Here is an 11684-nt window from a genome sequence, read left to right on the forward strand (position 1 = left end):
GTATAATCAATAAGGATATTTAAACACTAAGTCAAGGGGAATACAACAAAGGTATATGAATGATTATTAAAGGTACGAAATGCTTCTGAATGAGTTTGGGGTGATCAAGGTATAACAATTATACTAACTCAAATTAAGTTCGGGTACTTACGACAATGGTATCAAATTCTTTTAACAAGGAAGCTATCATGGTTCTAATAAGTATCTCAGGGTACTTGCATAACATATGATTAACAACAGGAATATACTTGCATAATATCAATTCGACAAGGGGAAAACACTTGCATAATATCATTACGAAGGAAAAGTACACTTGCACAATATAAGTTTAGAAAGGGTGTAACACTTGCATTGTAAAAATATGAGAGAGGGGTACACTTGCATAAATATAAGTTTGAAAGAGGGTCACTTGCATCACAAAATATTAACAAGAGGAATATACTTGCACAATATAAGTTTACAAGGGAAGGACACTTGCCTTGAGAAGGCTTGACTACACACCACTTGTCTTGAGAGCGACTGGAGCAGTACTCGACCTTGACGGCAAACTTCCTATCTTCACTCGATCCTACAAAATTAATAAGAATCCCTCATTACTACAGACTCTTATGACATCAAACAACCCTGACACTAAATACACAAATTGACTCCAAGTAACGCTTAGTGTCTTATATTACGTAAGACACTACACAATACCATGCACATATACATATAGTAGCACCTTGGAGCACATAACACAGATAGGTATACTCATACTATTATTTAAAATTGGTGCTTTATTCGGGACTTGAATGATCTCACTCTCAAATCTCCACAATTCCACTTGCGACATACTACTAAACTAGTCTCGACTCTTGAAATACCTACACTTGGTGGTTCCAAATCTCTTAGCCAAAACCTTGGCCTAAAACTCTAATGAACTATATCTAAATGCAAACACTAGGGCTCACTCATGCCTCACTCATAGGGTCCATAAAACTAAACGCCAAAAGAAAGCGTTCTCACTTGCACACTTATGGCGAACCTTAGACGACTCTCGGTTTTTGACACCACTAAAGCTCGAATATTCCTAACCAAAACTGACCTACTGGATTCTTAAGTCTATAAGCTAACTTGTGCACTTGTAATGACACTAAGGGCCTTTCTAGATTTTCTTGGGCCTAACCTCAAAGTTGACACAACTCTAAATGGGTGTCCTGAAAACTTCCCTGTTTTGGACTAAATTAAACTCATTGGTTCTAACTCTAAACCTCCATGGTTTGACTTGAAACTCTTCCTTAAACTCACTAGTATCAAAACTAATTAAGTCCTAATGAGGGCTTACTCTTAATCAAACTTTTTGACCTTCAAAAGGTACTAAACTCAAACTGTCCCATGTTCTGACAGAATCTAAGTTTTGGTGTGTGCACCTCACTAAATGGTTGGGTTTCTAAGTTATGGATTTTGGATTCAACTAAAACACAAGTAATAACTCCCCGTGGCTTGGGCCTAACAATGCCTAAGAAATGCCCATTCAAAATCAACACACAACTCACATGCAAATCTGGAAAAATTTCAGGGTTCTATCCTAGCCTTTCCACCTTAACTCCCACTTCAAAACCACAAATTAAATCTCAACCAAGGCAAATTTACTTCTATAAGACTCTAAATAAGGCCTCAACCAAGAATGGAGATCACTCATACCCTATAGCACCAACATGCAAACTAAAACTTAACATGCAACTCACAATGATCACAAAAACAAGTTATACTAAACAATGGGATTATTAGCTCATAAATTCGACTTAAAATACTAAATTATTTCAAGGGATCATGCACACTATCTTTTAACAACTAATATCAAGCATGATATCAAGGAAAAAATTCGTTTTTAGCCCATATAGATCGAATTTAATCACAAACCAAATATGCATGTATATTTTCGAAAAAGAAAGCATATATAGCTTGATCATTCTTGAAAATAATGCCCTATCTCTAACATGCAAAGTAAAACATGGCATTACAACTAGAGATAAGTAGAATGCAAGTGTTTTAAAGGAGTTTTAATCAAGGAAATACTTAGTTTATGCACATAAAATTATATCTCATGGAGAACTCTTTAATCCACATGAATTAAGAGTTTCTCCTTGAGATCACATAAAAACAAGACATGCAAGCATTAAATTTCATCTCCTAAGCATGGAACTTCATGGAAAGTGTATTATATATTAATGGGTAGTGAAATTACACTAGAGTGGCAAGGATTTGTTGAAGAAAAATTGAAGGAGATGGGGGAAGAGGGCTTCGGCCGAATGGAAGAAAGAGGGGGGGGGGAGGAGAGAAAATTTTGTGAGTGAAAATGGTGAGGTTGAGTGGAGTGTAGTTTTGGATTAACTCTCCTCTTTTTGATCATCATGCACCAAGTAATGAGTGGAGCTTATAATTTACAATAGTGCCCTTCTCCCAAAGCTAAGCAAAATTGCATGCAAGGTTAGTTTGGTCTTTTGGTAGATAAAAGAGAGTTAGTGGGGTATGAATTGTCTTTTTAGCCCTTTAAGTTAAATGGGAGGGTATTTTCATGCATTGGTATCCATGTAAATTGCTAATTACTAAACAACTAATTTCAAAGATTTACTTTTATAAAATAAAATAAAATTTCAAAAATTATAAAAGATGTACCATAAAATAGCTTGGATTTTTAGAAATTTTATGAGATCACTTTTGTGATTTGTGAATGAAATAATTTTAAAAGATAATTTTCCCATGGTAAAGAATATTCTCTATAAATCAATAATAAGAGCAATTAATAAAACTCTCGCTTTGAAAAATTCTTATTTTCAATAAAGCAATTTATAATGTAGCAAATTCCATTCACACAAATAAAATATCAATAAATATTTTTATATTCGACTCTAATATTATACAGAGTTCGCAAATAATATTACACAAAATGTTGGTCGTAACATTTACAAAATATGGGTGGACAATGTTGCTGTCAATGCATTATCCAAGCTTCAAGGAGCTGACTTATTGTGTACGGCACTTTTCGTAGCATCTTCTAAATTGCCACAATTTGTTAAGTCCAGTTACGAACTAGACGATGGCCTAAAAAATCATTCAACAACTAGAGTAACACATTATCATTCCTCATTATACAAGTAGTGTTATTACAATAGCACGGGAAGAATATGATAGGACCTGATGCTAATCTTCACAGTAAACTCATTAATTGGCATCATTCTTCAATTAAAGGAGGTCATTCAGGAAAAGAAATCACTTTGAAGAGGATTAATAACTTATTTTCTTGGAAGGGTGTGGATTAACATGTTAGAAAATTTGTGAGAGCCTTCCAGGTTTGTCAAAATCTAAAACTGAAATAATAGATAGCCCTGGTCTATTATAACCTTTGCATGTACCTGAAGAGGTTTGTACTGATGTTTTAATAGATTTTATATCGGGCTTACTTATATCAAATGGTAATGATATTATTTTATGGTGATCGATAGATTAAGTAAGTACGCACACTTTATGCCACTGTCACATCCATTTACAACCATTCAAGTTGCCTAATGTTATTTGAATAATTGTTTTTAAACTTTAAGGTTGGCATCGGACCATAGTGAGTGATAGAGACTCTGAGTTTTTTAGCACATTATGGAAAGGTTTATTCAGTTTGCATGGCACTGAATTTCTTTTGTCATCTGCATACCATCCACAAATAGACGGAAAAACAGAGGTTGTAAATAGATGTCTTGAGACATATCTTAAGTGTATGTGCAATGAGAATTTAAAGGACTGGAGTTCTTGGTTAACATTAGCAGAATGGTAGTACAACACCCATTATCATACATATGCACAAATAACTCCTTATGAGCTTGTTTATAATCAGCCCTTTCCATTACATTTTATCATATTTACCATGGGAATCTACTAATCATGAGATAGATAGAAGCTTGCAAAGAAGAGACACTATGTTAACATTCATTTGATTCTCAATGTTCATGTCCATCTGATACCCAACAAGTAGTTTTCATCGACTAGAATCATATATGGAGCCCCTGAATTATCAGCTTGAATGACTTCTCCTTGTTAAAATCTCCCGCAACTTCTAGCTCATCATTATGAGGATCATGGCTGACATCCAAATCCATCAGTTTTTTGAGTCCACCAAATAGGTTCAGCACGTGAAACAGACTAGTGCAATTGAGCATTAAAAAGAACGACATGAACCATACATTTTTATTTTTGGAAGCACGAACAGAATAGATAGAGCAATTTTGTAACACCCCCAAATCCGGGGTCGGGGATCCGGGTTGTCACGAGTTCCATTTCCCTTAATAACATCCAATCTTAATAAACAACCATCTACTGCATACTGTGACCCCACAATAAACACACACACCACAAGTTATAGTCTCAGAGATGAATACCAAAATAACGCAAGTCATTTTATTCCACAATTATAAGTCATTATACCTCAAAAGGGTTTCTGAATAAATTTCCATTTCTTTGCCATTATTACAATTTATAAAGATACATAAGTTTGGTACATCAAAAGTTGAAAGCCTAGCCTATTGGTAGTTCCTACCTCAGCTACGGCGGCATCAACACCTATAGGAAACTACGGAACGTTTCCTATCCGCTCGCGAATTGGGAGCTTGGTCATGTTCATCTTGTCTATCTGTTGTTGTGTGATGAAAGAAGAAAGCAAGGGTGAGCAACAAGCCCACCGAAACAATATGTATAATAATTAACAATATATGAGCATTCTCATAGTACTCATGAAAGTCTTGGTCAAGAAGAAATGAACCAAGTTGATATCTTAACGCGACCAAATCGCAAAATATTCAATATATATGTATATATACTTTTTGAAATCTTTGAAATCCTCTGACATGTATAATATACACAGAGTTCCAGTTTAGAACTGTATAAAAATATCGTTGCAAGGTGATCTCATATATCTAACCTTGTCTCAACATTTTTCTGAAAATCTTTGTCATGCATAAGTTAATCATTAACTAGATATAAGTTGAAATGATGAAGTCACAGGATACTCCCATATACTTATATCTTTTTCGAATACTACTTGAACTACCACCGTTCAAGCTATAATCAGTTTCAAAAGTTCATCACATAGATGAGACTACAAGTTAAGACTTAAATAGATTCAATTTTTGAAATATTATTTTAAAGAAATGAAGTTACGAGATACTTCATTAAGTCCCGATATATATATACACACTTATATATATATATATATTTCATACACTCTTCTGCTATGGAAGTATAAGCAGAGTTGTCATTCCCAAGAATTTTGGAAAGAAGAAACTTTGGCATAAACCTGATATCTTGCTGATCAGGAAAAGATACCAATAAGTAACCTTTTCTACTAGTAGATGGACGAATTCCCCACTAGTCATCACCCTGGCCGTATTAGGACCTATGCTGGACTACCACTCAGCCACTTACGCATTGATGGACTCCCACTGAGCCACTTACACTTTCATGGACGCCCACTGAGCCCATATTGCTTATGCCGACTCTAATAGATGGACTTACTTCCTAAACGTTGGACAAGTAATCAAAATGTTTTCTTAAAATAGCAACCTCGTTACGAATATAAACTACACCACAGAGCCGGATCCCTCAGGTTTTGAGCGAGTATTTAAATTCCCTTCGAAAGGAAGATCTTAAATCAAAAAATGAGTTTTGGGATCCGCTCTAACTTTTAAAATCATTTTGAAGACTCAAAAACATTTTAAAGAATGTTTAGAGTAATGATGATTTAATAAAATAAGTCATTCCCGATATGTTAGAAAATATCTGAATATTATTATTTAAATAATATTCCCATAAGGATAATCTTTATAAAAATAATTAAAGTAGAAGTTTTAAAACTCATACTTGAAATGAATAATAAATAACCAAAGATATACTTATACGAAAGTACGATCTTTATTTGAATAATCGAAAAAAAGTTTGATTATTATTCAAAACTATCGAATAGACCTTATCTGATTCATAGTTATAGAAACTATATATCTATATATATATATATATATATATATTATACTCGGGAACATAGACTCCCGGTTTAGAAAAATGTTCACATTTGGGTCCCCTATACTAAGGGTATACGCAACTACTGCTTATCTCTAGCATAGGTATTATGCAGTTTATAAGCATTTGAATTGATAATAGAATATCAAGATTTCACAACATGCATATATATACCATATCAACATGCTCCAATATATTGCAAGATTTTCTAATAACAACCATGCACTTATCTCAAGATAATGCATCAATATATTTACATCACAACGACAGTATAACGGGTAGAAAACTTGTCTGAGCGTTCTGGGGTAGACTTAAGCTTAGAGTGGGTCTGATAACCTATGAACAACAACATAAGCTGTAATTAGACCACGGTAGCTTAAGAAACTAGTCAACACTCACTCATACCCTAACGGTCGCTTATACGCTTAACGATTTGCGTTAATCATTTTCGTACCCTCGGCTCCACCAATTTTAACAAATTAACCGTTACGAAATTTTAGGCGAATCTTTCGTGAGTACTTTACAAACTGCCTAACCCACCTTACATAATTGTTTCATAATTCAATTAGTCTTTTAAGGGCCTTAAACAAGGTTTCAAAGTTAAGCGAGGGGTAAAGGTTCGTTCACGAAACACCGTAACTTAAAACGATCGTTTCTCCTAAACCGTACATCGGATCTAAGCGAACCACATATCAAAAAGAAGCCTGAATCATAAAATATCTAAGAATGGTAATGGTCAGTTCATGGCAGTGAGTGTTCAGGTGCAAAAGTTATACACAAAACAGTCTAAGGAAAATTGGGCATTACGACGGCTATAACTTAGCGATTCTCAAATTTTATTACAAGACCACAACCATACCAAACCAACCCAACAATCAACATACTACATTATAACATTCCAAACAGCCCCTCAACTTTATCATACACCAAAACAAGTTCCTCACAATCATCCATTTACATAATAACTCATAACTTCCATTTAAAGTTCATAACTACTCTAAAACCATACAAACATCCAAGAACTCTTAAAGAACAAGTTTAAAACTCATGGTATGGCTTAAACACAAAGAGGGAAAGAGCTTATACCTTCCTTGGAGAGTGAGTAATGCTTAACAAACCTTAGATGATCCTTAACTAGCCTTATAATGATTAAAACCTCAAAACAAAATCAAGAACACAAAGTTAATTCTTGAAACACTATTCCCTAAACTGTAAAATGTTAAAAACGGGTATGGAAATCAAGAAGGTGAGGATAGTGGTTACCCTCATTGTGTAAAGCTTCTCGAGGGCTTCAATTTGATAGGTAGAACGCGCAAAACGGCCAAGGGAAACTCAAGATACAAGCTTTTCTTTCTCCTTCACTTTTACTCTCTTTTTCCTCTCGGGTTTTTCATGACAAAAAAGGATGAAGTAATCTTTGGCTTGCTTGGTTGATTTTGAATAATGTGTCCAAATGCGTGGTTTGATAATATCTATACTAATCCACTTGTTTAAAGTGATTACATCATCTTAGTGACATCATTCCCTTTCCAAGTGTTGGCTAATTGTGGTGGATGGTATCTTAAGCTCTTAACCACTTGTTTTAGCTTCTCTTAGAAGCTTTCTCCCCATACTACTTGCATGCATTCGTCCTTGATCGTTAATTTATTTTACTGCTCATTTATCGCTCAATATCGTTGATCGTTTGAGGGAATATATCTGTGATTTTATTACATGGGTTCCCCTAACCTTTCTCAATATTTTATATTCATTTTATGATCCTCTCTTATAATCCTTGAATTTAAATCCTTTTAATCATGTTACCTTATACTCAATTCCTTCAGTATCTGGTGGATTTTCGGGAAAAATCAAAGTGTTCGAATTTGGATTCTGACGATCTTTATGTTAGATATATTTGATAATGTCATGTCTAATATGATTTATGTTTAGTTTTCAGATCTTACTTAAACAGGACAAATCAGTACTTAGCTAAAATCAGCACTTATACTGAAGTCAGAACTTAAGTCATCAGTACTTAAGGTTCAGGAGATATTTATCAGAAGATAATATCAGGACTTAAAGGAAACGTTCAGATAAGGAAGGCGGCTGATTGAAAGGAAAAGAAGATCAAGACAAACGTAAGAAGAGATATGCATGAAGAAGGAATTCTATGAAGAATAGGATACTTGGAAGAAAAGATTTCTGATTGATATATTTTAGGAAGCAGAATTATATTCCATATCAATTAGCGATTATCTTGTAACTGTGTAGTATATAAACACATACATAGGGTTTATACTATAAGTGTTATCATTATCGAGAAGATTATTCATTGTAACCCTAGCAGCTCTCGTGATATTTGTTCATCACTGAGAGAGGACAGTTCCATACTGTAACAGAGTTTATTGTTTTGAATAAAGTTTGTTTTCTGTTACTTGTGTTTTTAAAATTCGATTTGATTGTGCGATATACTGTATCCACCCCCCTCTACAGTGTGTGTGACCTAACAAGTGGTATCAGAGCCTATCTGTTAACACACAAATAGTTTAAGATCCAAAAACAATCATGTCTGAAGTAGAAACTCCAACTAAGCCCACCAAAACTGAAGAACCTCCAAAGACACAAATCCATAGCCGATATGAGGCTATTAGAGTTCCCATATTGAGACCATTTGAATATCCCATATGGAAAGGGAGGATGATTATGTTTCTGGAAGCTACAGATCCAAAATATCTTGATAGAATCAAGGAAGGGCCTCACAAACCAACCAAGCTCGTTGTTGCAGATGCAGGTGAAGCAACAAAGTTAGTTCAAAGGAGAAGAGTGACTACACTGCTAAAGATATCGCATCAATTGCTAAGGATGCTAAGGTACGACACTTACTGCATAGTGCCATTGATAATGTAATGTCAAACAGGGTAATAAACTGCAAGACTGCAAAGGAGATATGGGATGCCTTGGAAATAAGATGTCAGGGAACTGATATGATTAAGAAGAACAGGAAGACAATACTCACTCAAGAGTATGAACACTTTGACTCAAAGGCTAATGAGTCATTTACTGATTTATATGATAGATTTGTCAAACTCTTGAATAATTTGTCACTGGTTGATAAGGAGTATGATCTTGAAGATTCAAACCTTAAATTCTTGTTGGCTCTTCCTGAAAGCTGGGATTTGAAGGCAACAACAATAAGAGACAACTATAATCTTGATGAAACGACTCTTGATGAAATTTATAGGATGCTCAAGACTCATGAACTTGAGATGGAACAAAGAAGAAAGAGTAAAGGAGGAAAGTTAAGGACAGTTGCTCTTAAGGCTGAAGAAGAATCCCCCAAGGCAGCTACCTCAAGGAAAGGCAAGGGTAAAGCTCTCTTCACAAAGTCTGATACTGAGTCATCAAGTTCTGATAGTGATGATGACTCAGAATCTGAAAGCTTGCCTGAGATGGATGCTGATGAAGAGATGATGAAGCTGTGTGCCCTTATGGTGAAAGGAATCACAAAGATTGCATACAGGAAGTTCAGGAAGGGAAAGAAGTTTTCCAGGAAAGGTGCAAGTTCTGATAAGAAGAATTTCAGAAAATCTGAGGGTAGAGGAGGAAAGTCTGACAGAGGAGATTATACAAATGTCAAATGCTACAACTGTGGTGAGAAAGGCCACATATCTCCTGATTGCAAGAAAGTGAAGAGTGACAAAGGCAAGGCTCTTATCACAAAGAACAAAAGCTGGACATACACCTCAGATTCTGAAAGTGAGGAGAATTATGCCTTGATGGCAAATGTTGATATGGCAAGTGCTGAAAGCAGTTCTGAAGCTACTGAGTTAAAGGTACCTCAAACTACTTATGCCTTTCATACTGATGATATTAATGAGTTGAGAAGATATCTTAAAACCATGTTCATTAGCTATAGAGATCAAACTTTAACATGTGAAAGATTAACTTCTGAAAATCTTGCTTGCAAAAAGAGGAATGATTATTTAGAAAAAGAGTTAGTCATGTTCCATCAAACTCAGAAAGATAGAGATGATGCTTTCTATGTTAGGGATGAAGTGCTTAAAATGAATGAATCTCTAAAAGCTGTGTTAGAAAAGGAAAGAGAGATTATCAGGACTTGGACTAACTCTGGCAGAACAACTCAGAATTTGTTAAGTAGTGAAAACTGGAAAGAGGGCTTAGGTTATGGAGATGATAAGAATGATAAAGGAACTGTAGAAATTAAGCCTATAGTTGTTAATCAAAAATCTAAGTTAAAGCATGTTAAGTTTGTAGCTGTAAAGTCTGATAATGAGAAATCAGAAGTTAAAAAGGAATTAACTTCTGACAAACTAAAACAGGAAAAGACAACTTAAGTAAACGTAGGCTTAATTACAAAGAAGCTGCTTAAGCATAAGCTGAAAGATGTTAAGAATGCAAACAAGGTAAAATCACCTAGGAAAAATAGGAATGGAAAGGAAGGTGTGAATAAAATTAATGATTATAAGCCTGTTCCTGATGCTCCTAGAAAAACGTGTCATAACTGTGGAAGTTCTAACCATCTGGCTTCTTTTTGCAGGAAGAATAAGAACATAAACTCCTTACCTTCAAAGTCAGGAGTTAAGAGTCAGTCTGTTAGATATAGGTCAAAAAATCCTTGTTTTCATTGTGGTAGTTTATGGCATTCCATTTATACTTGTAAGGAATATAATAGTCTGTACTATGATTATTATCAAATAAAACCTTCTTTAAAGAAAGTTACCATTGTTCCTTCTAGTGTAAGTACTGATTCAAAGTCTGATAGTGTAAATTCTGATAAGAAAAATGTTAACATAAACTCTGATGCTAAATCCGCTGCAAATGTTAACAAACTTAATAAGGCCAAAGAATCCAAGCAAGTCTGGGTCCTTAAAACTAATCATTAGTGGTCTTTGTGATTGCAGGGCAACAGGAAAAACATCCTAGTTCTGGACAGTGGATGTTCAGGACATATGACTGGAAATAAAGCCCTGCTATCAGACTTTGTGGAGAAGGCTGGCCCAAGGGTTTCTTATGGAGATGGCAACATTGGAAAAATGTTGGGATATGGCAATATCAATCTTGGGAATGTCATCATTAAAGAAGTAGCTCTGATCTCAGGACTTAAACACAATCTGCTGAGTGTTAGTCAAATCTGTGACAGAGGTTATCATGTGGATTTCTTTGAAGAATAATGTGAAGTTATTAGTGAATCTACAGGCAAAGCTGTTCTGAAAGGATACAGGCATGGTAACATCTATGAAGCCAAGCTTTCAACAAGTACTGATGGTTCTGTAATCTGTCTGATGAGTAGAGCATCAATTGAAGAACGCTGGAATTGGCACAAGAAACTCTCTCATTTAAATTTCAACAATATAAATGAACTAGTCAAGAAAGATCTTGTGAGAGGACTGCCAAAGTCAGTATTTGCTCCTGATGGCCTTTGTGATTCTTGTTAGAAGGCTAAACAAAGGAAATCCTCATTTAAGAGCAAGACTGAATCATCAATTCTTGAGCCTTATCACCTACTACATGTTGATCTATTTGGTCCAGTAAATGTCATGTATATTGCTAAGAAGAAATATGCTATGGTCATAGTGGATGAGTTCACCAGATACACATGGGTTTATTTCTTGCACACAAAAAGTGAAACTGCATCTATCTTG

The sequence above is a fragment of the Apium graveolens genome, chromosome 5 (genome assembly GCF_009905375.1).
Source record: "Apium graveolens cultivar Ventura chromosome 5, ASM990537v1, whole genome shotgun sequence".
NCBI classification, from domain to species: Eukaryota; Viridiplantae; Streptophyta; class Magnoliopsida; order Apiales; family Apiaceae; genus Apium; species Apium graveolens.